This window comes from Uranotaenia lowii, chromosome 2 (assembly GCF_029784155.1).
Source record: "Uranotaenia lowii strain MFRU-FL chromosome 2, ASM2978415v1, whole genome shotgun sequence".
Lineage (NCBI taxonomy): Eukaryota > Metazoa > Arthropoda > Insecta > Diptera > Culicidae > Uranotaenia > Uranotaenia lowii.
The window spans coordinates 38,305,555-38,314,228 of NC_073692.1; positions in this window are offsets into that span (position 1 = coordinate 38,305,555).

Sequence of the window (8,674 nt, forward strand, 5' to 3'; positions counted from 1 at the left end):
CATCATTTCATCGACCAAAGCACATTGTTTTCCTTCCACCAGCCAAGAACCGCGGCGAAAGTTTCGACTTAGCACGAGTCAAAACGCGAATCGAACGGAACGGAACGGTGGTCTTCCTCCCTACAGCATCCGATCGATTCGATCCAAACCGAAAGAGGCTTTTCCTGTTGTTGATCCCATTTGGCACACCCTGCAGCAGTCTAAATTGATTTCATCCAGATCCGGCTGCTGGCTGACCACATCAACAGAAATCACAACAGCAGGAAAAAAGGGTTTACTTACTTATTGAATGAAGCTCGAGCCAACAAACTTCAACGGACGCATGCCACATTCGTTCGTGGATTATCCACGAGCCACCAGAAGCCATCGCCCAGATGTTGCGCGGGATCCGTTTCTTCTAACTAGGGAAAAGAGGGAAAAAACAGTTCCCGCTTTTCTAGCTTCCAGAAGCAGTAAAATGTGGCGTGCAGTTTGTTCTTAACGTTAAATTGAAAATTAATCTTTCCACTTTATTTCAATCGATTCTGATGGTCCGGGTGGGTGCTCAATGTAGCAGCAGCAGAAGCATGGTGGGCACGTGATTTGCTAGATTCAATCTTCTCTCTGTATCAAATTTCATTGTTGGGCCTAAGTTGAAACACTGTTCAGTTCATGTTTTATGGGTGAAAAATGGAAAATTGATTTTATTCATGTAACAATGTAGGGGTTTCAATGAGATCTTTTGTCGAAACTTACAGAAAGTCAAACGAACAAATGAGCTTGGATCAGGTGAAATAATAAAACTTAGATAGTGATATTAAATCGATACCGTTTGAACGGAATATGGAGTCTCCAAATAGAAAGGCCGGGCAAAGAACTGTCATCTCATCGTTCCAATTGAAGTTCTACATGGCTCAAGAAGCTCTGAGGTCGGACCGGTCAATCACCGCAATGGATCTTGGCGGTCGGTGGACCAAAAATGTGCCCCGTCATGAATTAGATTAAATCCGTACCGGAGAGACGCTGCTGGTCCAGACGATTGACCCGATCCAGACCGGGATTGGGACAGGGAGCAGGAGCAGGATTTGTGGGACCACATAGGCCTGGTTTCTCGACGGAACACATGCATGTTTGGATGAAACTACCGCAATCAATCCGAACCTCACATAAGTAGGAGGGGGGATAGATAATCAAAGAATGAGGTTGGAATAACATTAAAACAATCCACCGGTAAGTCGATCGTCGGCAAACTCATTGGCGTTCACCACATGAACTTCACTTCTCCTGGTCCTCCAGACCTTAGTCTGGACCCCGTGTACGGGATTAACTTTACGGTTGATCGGATCTGAAGGCGGTGGCGGCGGCTTGATCGGTGAAATACTCGATCGACGGAGGCGCTAAGGCATGAATCGGTGAAACGTGGCTTAAGACCTTTGCCGAGAGACCTCATGATCTGGTAACGATCTTGATGGAGCACCATCACTGCTTCTGATGATTCAGATGAGGTGCTTATTGAAATTGGTTTGATGCGATATACAAAGTGTGGTGCATGAGCCAGCCATAAGGAAAAGCATAATCGGTTTCTTGTGGTTTCGTTGTGGTGCTGCAATGGTTGATCGGATTACGTCTTATTTGTACTGTGGAGATCTTACCAAAATATTACCTCTGCTTGGATGGGATAAATCCATAAAACACATAACGTGCAAATCGATCCCATTATATGAACATCAAGGAGCCGTTATACCGTACGTTGATGCCTTTTCAAGCGAAACATTCTGGAAAACAATAGATTTACAAAAAACGTAGGTACTTTATAGGAAGTTCAATTGATAGAACATAATAATATTTAAAAAAACAAGGAAGATATTCTTTCATGCCGTTATTTTGAATGCAGATTTATATTGCAAAGCATAACATAACCATTAATGAATTTTGCTTTAAGAACCTCAATCAAACTTTTCAAAATACTTATTTTAATACTCATAACACATACGAGAAACGTTGAAAAATTGTCTCACTGAATAAAAAAAAATTGAGTTCTTATGGCAGAAATTATTGGATTACAATATTCGAAAAAAGTTTGGGGAATTTGGGGAACAAATGTAAAAAGATTTTGCTAGCAAACTTTTCACTAAGATCATTAAGGAAATATTCTAAATGTTGTATAATGGAATTGATTAAACAAAGGCAGTGCCCCAGCAAACATTTTGGTAGGTATATTTCTGAAACAGTTGAGTTAAACATATAAATATACCACATTAAATGATCGTATAAAACTTACGAAAAGAGCATATAGCTACAGAAATGGAGGCGATATAAATATGAAAAGAAATTTCCAACATTGAATGTACGATTTAGTTTATCTTCCATTAAAATATATATACGATTAGATGTCATTTGCTTTATTTCAAAATTGCAAAGACATAGGATTCGATTTGTACAAGTTTACGATAGTTTCAAACCCGAATAACATGATATTTTATCACGATATACGACATTATTTTGATCAAAAATAAAAATAAACTTTGGCCTTCATATAGAAACGTCCTACAGTGTGTGTTTGTTGTGGTTTATTTTATATTATCACATATGTAAGTACCTTTCGAGATTCGAACTCCGGTCCTCTGAGTTAGCTGCCGACGATTCTACCACTATGGCACATCACCAATTCGTTATATTCGAACTTGAGCTCAACATATTCTGTCACTTGGAGCAATCAATTCGAGCCGTTTCAAGAACCACTGAAATATAGGTTGATGGCCGTCCATAAACAATGCAACATTGAATAGAATTTAATCATCGGATTTCTTATATTCTGGATATATTCGATTGTACAATTGCTAAAAGTGTAAGTTCAGTATTTCTTTTTTTAACTGGTGGTTCTTTTTATAAAATATATGTAACACTCAGTATATGATCAAATAAATTGACACATTTTCATCGAATTCGATTCGTTCATGAAACAAAACATCAAACATCTCCACGCTCATACGTACATAATTCCTAATGAAATTCCATTACTCCGTGAACAACTTTTGAAATTTGTACGCTCAAGAAAAAGTTTATTTCAAAGTAACCTTTTCAGAAAAAATAGTAGCCGTTGGAAAATTTTTATTTACAAAACTGAATGCTCGAAAAATTTGAAAAGAAACAGAACAACAGAAATGGAAATAATTAAGTTGAAGGACAAAAGTTATGAAAATAAGTATTTTGTGTGATATGGAAAAGTGTTTTTTTACTACGGAGATGCTGCTGGTCGGAAATCCTGTTTCAAAATTGAGGCCCCTAAAACCATTGTGGAAAAGATGCTAACAAATAATTGTAACCTAACGGTTGCAGATCAAGGTTTGTATTTAAGTTTTCGCAAAATTTCTCACAACTTTTATTTTTAGATCAATACTTATCGAAGGGCCAATCTGTGATAATTGAACAAAGAAGAACATGATGACCTTTAACTGGAATCCAGAAGCAGTGCCACCATTAATTGCCACAGCATTAGCAATAAATGTAAGTAAAATTTTTAAGTTTTTTATCGTTCCAAGAAACAGCCTTTTGTTAGCATAAATTGTAACTATTTGAAAATTAAGGTTTTTTGTTCTTAAATAATTGGTATGCATTTTTCGTAGATCTGTGGCAAAGAATGCATTCGTTTATAATATCTCTATTTAACCAGTTTTAATATTGCTATTATCAGTTAGATACTCAAATTTGAAATTTGTCAATGCGAAGTGATTTTATAGATATGCGAGTCTTAAGCTTTTCAAAAAAGCTTCAAGTTTCCCATATGTGTAAATTCTTTTCGTACAACAAAACCCATTCTTTCTTAAATTTCATTAATAAATATAACGAACCATGGTTATGCACAACTGCGCCGAGCTCAGTGGACTAAAAATACTTCGCGCTAATGGCATAGATCCGGGGCCGAAAAGTATTACCACAATGATGCCTTGGTTAGCTTATTACATTAAATGTATCGCTTGCTAAAATCATTTAAAGTTATATTTATCAATTGATTTTTTCTTAAGTATGGGATGTTGGATGGATTTAGTAGCACAGAGGAAAATGGTTTTTTTGAAAAAATATCATAGTTTATGGATAGCCCATAATTTTTTTTTCGGCAATTCTATAAATAGATCTTTCCTATATAGCTACATTTTAATGTAGATATAAACCGTTCAAGAATCATATACGATTCAACAGTATTAATATATGATAGTAAGTATATTTTATCGAAAAGAATTCCCTAATGTAGGTGATATACAATTGCGACTTTATATTATGCGACTGCTGTCCACAATATGAATTGCATTTGTAATGAAGGCTGCCAGATTGACGAAATACGTGTATCCTTAAAAGGCTTAAAAAACGGATTGAATTCGTTCTGAGAATTTACTGGATATTTTAATTTCATACGGGTTTCTTCTAAAATATTGTTATTAGAAAAATCCAAACCTTTTATTCAATATGTATGAAAGATTTTTGAAAATACTTATCGTATTGGTTAATTTAAAAAAATAACAAAACGATTGTCTGGCACCACTGAAAGTTATTTGAAAACAGTCAATTGGGATATTTGGAAGCTACGGTACCGTTTAAACTGAATTCTAAAAGAAAATGTATACGGTTGTCCAATTCATTGAAGCATCGCAGTTCAAAGTGATGTGCGTCCCATCTTCGTGGATTCAGCGCCACATTTTGAAGTGGCCCAAATTATCCAATGAAAAAGTGGAGGCATTAAGAACCAGCGGAATGGCTTACTACGGTGTCACTAAGGACATTCCCGTAATAATTCATAAAAAATTCAGGAACTTGGCATCGGCGGAGGCAGCGACTCTTGCTCTGACGAACACGGATGTGTCCGACATAGAGACGAAACGCAAGAAACTTAAAGCCAGCAAGCCGTGTAAGGCTAAAAAAAATCTCCCAGTTGATTAGAACAAGCAGTTCGTTGGTAAGTTTATTTTTCATTTTTATTGAGCTTTAGATTAATTCTTCATCTTACAACAGATTCTTTGAAAACCAATGATGTGGTTTGTCATAAACAAGCTGGGCCGAATACCCTTGAAATTGAACAGCCAGCAGGGGAAATAATAACGGAGATAGAAGTTGAGGAAGCGACCGGGAACATGATTTCAAATAACCTACCGCCCCACATAACAACGTTCGAAGCATATCCCGGTTCGTCAAATCAAATTGTGTCCTACCAGGATATATCTCAGTCACCTGCTAACTGTTCGATTCAGCCTTTGGTGGAACATTTCGGAGCAAATGATGTGAAGACCCAATTGATAGTAGAAGGACCCAACTCGCCTATGTCACAAGGTATTTATAAATTAATATTCAATATGCCGTCCTTTTTCATCTTAACTTTTGTTTTTCATTTAATTGTAGATGATGTTATGTATTCACAGAATGAAATATTCTATGTAGCTCCCCAAACTTCAACAACATTGAATAAAACGCCCAGTTCAGGTAAGACAAATAATAAAATATATTTCATAACATAATATTTTTTATATCTTTTCAAGATGACAGAAATGTTCAAATAATCGAAAACTTAAAAGCACACATCGAAACAACAATTGAGAAGGTAGTCGAAGCTTGTTTCCAGAAAAATTTTGAAAGGATGAGTTCACTTTCTGAAATGAACAAAAACCAGAGACCAGAGAACTCGAGCTCTGTAGAACTGCATAAACCGATTGAGAACGAGATTCAGTTAGTTGAATGGAATACTGCATTGTCGGACGAAACCTTACGGAACAAATATGTAATACTTTTTATTAATTTTTTTGTCAGATTTTATTCACCCATGGAAATTTTCTTTAAAACTAAGGTCTCACATTATTTTATTTTCAGTTGGAATACTCGGCTAAGGTAATCATTCCAAACTCATACCATGAGAAAGGTGATAATGCAGTGTATTTTATTGCGGATATGTTTTTTTGCCGAACTTTTTGGAATTTGTTTACGTGGACCGGAGTTAGCCGAGGCGGCAAGTCTTCTCGAGGATTCCGTGAGTTCGGGAATATCATTAAATTGATTTTCGATATAACCTCGATTGGAGATCCAACATATACCATGCAAAAATTGGAGAGTTTCTTCAGAACAAAATTGTTCCGATACAGCAAGGCAAGGGCTGAATCAAAAATGTTGAGAAAATCCGCTGTTAGGCCAAACCGCGTTAAAAAAACTAATTCTTCTGATAAAGCCGCCGAAAACCCATCGACCCATGGAAATAGAAAGGAAATATCTGAGGAGACCGATGGACATGGTTCAAATGAAGAAAGTTTTGAAGAAGTTGAACTATCTTCGGATGAGCAATAATTTTTTTTTAACTTTATTCATTTATTTTTTATTCTATGTATACATTGATTTTTTTTTCACTCTAAAGAATTAATTTATAAATGTTCTCTTCAAAAATTAATCAATATGAATTTATTGAGAAAAGTGTAATAATAATCAGATAATTGGTGATTCTTATGTGTTTTATTGAATCGTGTGAATAAGAGGTATAAATAGTATTTTGGTTCTCAAATTGATCGGAACTAGTTTACACATTATCTGATCCGTTTTGAAAAGCTCTACATGAGAAGTGTCGTTACACAAACTTGCAGTTGAATAGATATCAATAAATGCAGAATTTAGAGGCTTGACAAAATGTTGCTGCTTTTTATAAACTACTTTTCCTTTGACATACAGATCTGATCCACTCTGCAAGCAAGAAGTCATCTGAACAATTTCGGAATCTCTTGATAAAAACCATTGATCGTTGAACGAATTACCTAAAGTGAAATTGGCGAACTCTAAATTCCCGTTATTGCTACAAGGATATGATTTTATGGATTCGCTACTATCCTGGAATTTGTTTTGAATTTCGTTTGATTCCATAATACGCTTTGCAATTTGTGCAAGCGGGTTGGGACCGGTTGTTATTTTTCTTTTTAAAGATTTCAACGCATTCTCAAATGGATATGTTGTAAGCGTTGACAAAACACCAAATCGTTCAACTTCATCCACAATATGACTCAGGTTATGAACGTTGCTTGTAACATATTCTACTCCATACAAAGCTTTAAACTGGCTTATGAAATCTTGAAAAAGATTTCGAGCAATCGGTAGGGCATGTTTGTATCTTGGCGATGAACAAATACGAACAGCACAGAATAAAAGAAGGAAATGTTCGTAGTATTTTGGAGAAAGGTACTCTTCAAGAAAAGCGATGGAAACATAATTTAGAAAATTTCTGAACTCTAATCCTTTCCAAAGTGATATGTGATTTAAAGGACGCATTCTTCTATGGATTTCAATGGGAAATCGAACCTGTTCCAGAAAACTAGAAATTTCTCCTTTCTGACCTGTGCTCCATTTAGCACGGTTTGTCATTTTTCCAGTAATCCACGTAGTCAATAGTTTCCGCATTATTCCTAATTCAAGCAAGTGAAGCGAGTCTGCCACTACGATGTCCTCAATCATATCGATCGGCAATTTGACCAAGGGGGTTTCTCCACGTTGATGATTAGTATAAGCATTTGCTCGAAACATGTCGTCCGTTCGTTTTTCAGCTCTGGAATTCGGAAATATTACAGTTCTGGAATCATGTGAATATTTCCCTCTGGTTGTGCATTTTACGCATCCAAAAATTCCGTTGAAATTCACAACTGATTTTAAAAAACATCGTGCTGGCGTATCGCATATAAAGCACCTTATCTTAATCGATAATTTGTTCCCGTTGATCAACATACCATTTTCTAATAATGGGATTACATCATTGATAAATGGTGTCATGAATTCATTCACATCATCCGGCTTATGCTCCGGTCCATAGTAAACACCAACTACCATAGGAGGTTTTTGTGGATACTCATGAATATTGCACAATATGGGCCAAACATTTTTTTGTGAGCTATTGAAAATTGGAAGTCCGTCTATATTGATGTTCAGTGAAATGGTAGTCGAATCCTTTAATTGTTGAAAATTTCTTCTCAAACATGCTTCAACTCCTTGGTGCCAATAACTACCGTTTCTTCCCATTGTTATTATGTCCAGATTGGCAGGAGTTTTCATGAACGAACGGGGGTCTTTTGGGAGGTTCAATGCTAGATGTGTATTTAGCACACAGATCAATGTTTTTAGTGCAGTTTGTGTTATTCCGTAATTAGATGTCCATTCCCGTAGCGATGAAATCAATGAAAGACGGGTATCTTGAAGGAATTCAGGAATTATTTAAGCACTTAAATTGAAGTAAATAAAATAATTTTTACCTTGTATTACGGGAGCTTCGGAGTAAAAGTTTTTTTCGTCGACTGAGATCGTTACTGGATCTGTTTTGGGAGATACGTTTCGTTAAAACAGTTAATAATATTTATATTTAGTCTGATGTTACCAGCACTGCACAACACATTATTTTGTTTGCCTTGACTTGATGTTGAAACGCCTTCTTGGATTACAGGATTTTCCGGAATGTTTTTTTGACTTTTGCTTTCATTCCACAGTTTTCTATATTTTTGCAGCAGACGGCTATAAGTTCCACTTTTTTTCATTTTCGTTACTTTGGCTTTTTTATCAAATCAAAATATTTCAACGGTGGTGTTGGAACCATTTTTTTAAAGCAATTTGAATGAAACACTACGGCTGCCTGCGAAAATTTGATTCATACTAGACTGTAAATGTAGACAGCTAGCTCTATTCAGAAGTT